The sequence below is a fragment of the Echinops telfairi genome, unplaced genomic scaffold (genome assembly GCF_000313985.2).
Source record: "Echinops telfairi isolate 266 unplaced genomic scaffold, ASM31398v2 ScPeMD7_5592;HRSCAF=6446, whole genome shotgun sequence".
Taxonomy (NCBI): Eukaryota; Metazoa; Chordata; class Mammalia; order Afrosoricida; family Tenrecidae; genus Echinops; species Echinops telfairi.
In genome coordinates this window covers 52,631,944-52,635,979 of record NW_022109491.1, presented here as the reverse complement: position 1 = coordinate 52,635,979, position 4,036 = coordinate 52,631,944, and the positions used below count along the sequence as shown (strand labels likewise).

At 41.4% G+C, this 4,036-nt stretch overlaps 1 protein-coding gene across 1 annotated transcript in view; it reads right to left on the bottom strand.

Annotated features, from left to right (window-relative positions):
* The window catches only part of OPCML (opioid binding protein/cell adhesion molecule like), a 1,483,171-nt gene that overhangs the window by 1,222,552 nt on the left and 256,583 nt on the right, over positions 1-4,036 (bottom strand). The gene's annotated exons all lie outside the window — the stretch shown is intronic.

Below are 4,036 nucleotides of genomic sequence, written 5' to 3'. Positions count from 1 at the left end.
CATTACAACTGATTTTTGTATTGACATATACCCTCAATTTCAACTAATCATTTAAGTAAAAGGCAATCGAACTTTTTTAAAATAAAAGAGATAAAGGGGCAGTATTTTAGAATCAATAAAAAATGACTGATGGCTATAGAATGTATAATACAGTCTTTTTTTCTTAAAATATTTGTTCATTCCTTTATGTAATCTTCAAACTCTTATAAAAGTCAGCTTTCAATATCCAAGCAGCTACTGACTGATGGTAAGTAGGAAAAGATGAATTAAAGGCAGGTATTTAGAGAACTCTTCTTCAAATTAAAAGCTTATTATGCTTACCTCTTATACATATTATCCATTTATGGTTATGGTATATTTTTAGCACTATTTGTTTTTAAGCCAAGGATATGAAACCAGAAAATCACCTGAATTTCCTTTAAAAACATTGATGTTTAAGACCAATTATCCAAGTAATTTGAATGAATAAGACTAGCATGGATCTAAGCAATCATGATTTTTTTAAGAAACGAACAACTTTGTCAGTTGATCCTGATATGCATTGATGAAAACACCATATTATATCTTTAAAAAGTGAGACATGTACAGGTACTTAGGAAGAGTCCTTTACTCTTAATCAAGACATATTAATAGTACCAATACTAATCCAGTTTCCAAGATAACAATATAGATGGAAACTTTGATTACTCATTTTTCTCATTCAATCCAGCATCTAGACTCCCTAGCTCTATCTCCAAATATTTCTTAATAAGCCCATTTTTCTACTCTATGTCATAGCTACCAACTTGTTGTTGTTGTTGTTGTTCGATACCATTGAGTCAATTCTGACCCATAGCAACCTCATCCACAACAGAAGGAAACCCTGCCCGGTCCTGCACCACCCTCACAACTGTTCCTATGTTTGACCCATGGTTACCGTCTTCTCCACTGCCCCTTTACCAAACAAGATGTCCTTCTCCAGGGACTGGTCTCTCCGGACACATCCAAAGTAAGTAAGACTAAGTCTCAGTGTCCTTTCTAAGGAGCACTTTGGCCGTACTTCTTTCAAGAAAGATTAGTTTGTCCTTTTAGTAGTCCATGGCTCTTTCAATATTCTTCTCCAGCATGACAATTCAAATGGCTTGATCCTTTTGTCTTCTATATCAAGTGCTCAGCATTCACATATGAGGCAATTGAAAATACCATGGTATGGGTCAAGCTTGTCTCAGCCTTCGTAAAATATCCTTGTTTTTCAATAATCTAAAGAGGTCTTGTTATTCAATCTATATGCTGAGCAAATAACCAGAGAAGCTGGATGATATGGAAAAAAATAAAACAAAACGTGGCATCGGGATTGGAGAAAGGTTTATTAACAAACTGTGATATACAGATGACAGTCTTGCTTGCTGAAAGTGAGGAGAACTGGAAAAAAATTGCTGATGAAGATCAAGGTCTTCAGCCTTCAGTATGGATTACAAATCAATGTAAAGAAGACCCAAACCCTCACAACTAGACGATTAGGTGACATTAAGGTAAATGGAGAAAAGGTGGGAGTTGTCAAGGATTTTGTCTCGCGTGGATCCATGATCAATGCTCTTGGAAGCAGGAGTCAAGAGATCAACAGACAAGTTTCATTAGGTAAATCTGCTATACAAGACCTCTTTAAAGTACTGAAAAGCTACCAACTCAGTCAAGTTTATCACCCGACCACCACTTTGAAGAGGGTATGTTGGATGGTTGTTCAGTTAATAACAGCAAGGACTTTATGTATTTTGGTAGCTGGTTTACTCCTGAAGATTAGCACAGTGCCAGCCACAACTTGTCTGTTGATCAATATTTTTTGACACGGTAGGAAAACTCTTGGATGTTGGTATCTATTTCAAAACCATGTTACACAAGACCGGTCATATAAAGATACAGTTGGTATAAATAGAAATGGAATTAAGAAGAAGGTTTCTAATATGTCTAACAGGACTGGGCAATGTTTCATTCTATAACACATGTGGTCCCCATGAGTTGGAGATAATTCCATAGCAACCGACCGCACGCAGGTCTATTCCATTGCACACGCCATGAGTTGAACGGCGCAGCCGAGAGAAACACCCTGATGACGCGGTGATCACCGTGAGTTCCCAGAGACATGCGCACCTGTGACCTGTGTCTCCTCAGCTTCCTATTTCTCTCCAGCTCACAGTAGGCCAGCGGGGGAAGTGAGTGTGGGGAAGCTTTCCCAGCCTCGCAACCCACACGGGGGTATCTGGTGGCAAAATATCAATTATCACTTCTTCCTCTGAGAAGCAGAGGATTGGATTTCTGGAGAGTCTCCCTGGTCCACTGTGTTCATATAATTCTAAAGCTAACATAAACCACCCTTATGCCTGGGGAAGGATAAAGGCAATGGAAATCACTATGGCTTACAATGAATGTAAATGGAAAATACTCTGCACTGAGCCTACAAAGCAGGCACTGCCTTAAAAACAAAACCCAACATGCATGCGCGTGTGCGTGTGTACACACACACACACACACACACCCCTCCCTGCCCTGGAGTTCATCCAGACTCATATAGGGCAGAGTCGATTTTTGCTGTGAGTCTCTGAGGCTGAAAATCAATACAAGAGCAGAAAGCCTCATCTTGCTACTTCAGAGTGGCTAGCGATTCCGAACTAATGACCTTGTGGTTAGTGGCATCTCAAAATAATATGCAGATAAAAGACACCCTAAGAAAGCAAAGATCATAAGTACAAAGGAAAAAGATACTTCAGGATTGAGGTCAATTCTTTAAAAGTCAGGTTATGAGTAGTCTTGAGTAAGTACAGGGGTTCAGGAGAGGAGCTGAAAGACTACTGACAGAGCTAACTCCATCCCCAAATTTGGGCCATCGATTGCCTATGAATGAAATCCTCCCCTCCCCAAATCCCAAGCTGCTGGGTTGGAAATAGCAATTAAAGCAGGAGACAAGACGGGTCCAGGCAAGGTGGAAAGTAATCCAGTGTTTTTTCCAGTGGCCCCCCACCCCCCAAATTCACTTATTTTAAGTTTTAAGCCAAATTAACCCAGGGCTGTTCAATTCCATTAAAATGTTTGTTGTTTATTGTCCAGGCTTCTAAGTCACTCCGAAGAGAGCTTATTTGTTCTCTCCAGTTCTCCATGACCCCTACGGGGGCTCAGAAGAGCGCTTTGAACAATGAGGGAAAGAGCTGGCACTAATTAAACACAAAGGCCTCCCTTGGCCTGCGCTGTGCCTTCCTTTTGGCAGCCTGCTGCAGGCGAGCATAAGGGGAAAGATTTGATTTTAATCACACAGATCTCATATTTTATTTTCCTCATTAAAATTCCTGATAAGGATTTACTTCAGCTTTTTGTGGTTCTCCCTGAATATTTGAAGAGAGTTTTTTTTTAATTGCAAATGTTGTCCGATTCCTGAATAGTCCACAGTTTGAAGAGCTGGCCTCTCCACATTGCTCACACGCAAAGGGTGGGCCATTTGGGTGGGAGAGAGGAAAATGAGGAGAGAATTTAGGGAAGGCATGTCACCGCCTGGCAATTATAGCCATGTGGCCTCTGTTCAGCCAAAGTGAAAAAATCAATTATCTAAGAATGCAAGGCTTGCCTCAAGATGAAGAAAACTTTGCTGTCTAAAATTACCTCGACTTTTTAAGATGAGGCATTCTGGTTGTGTACAGCAAAACATTTCTCTGTAATGGAAACAAATCATTTTTAGAAGGTGTTGACTCCACCCACTCCCACCCCAGCTAATTTGCTTTTCTCAGGGTGGCCTGAACCCCAGGTGGGCCACCTAACCTCTCTGCTGCATTGCAGTGTTAAAAGCATCCACATCCACACCCAGGCCGACCTGAGGAAGAACCTGGCATGGCTCTCATCCTCAGCTGGGAGAGATCTGTGCATATACCATCTGACTCCCCGCCACACAGTCACACCTGACTGGCAGGAACCCCCTTTGCCAGGGCGGACCTGCCCCTGTGGATTTCCAAGGCTGTAAAGCCTCTCTTTCTCCCTAAGTGTGGCTTTTAGTTCCAAACTGCTTCTCTTGCCC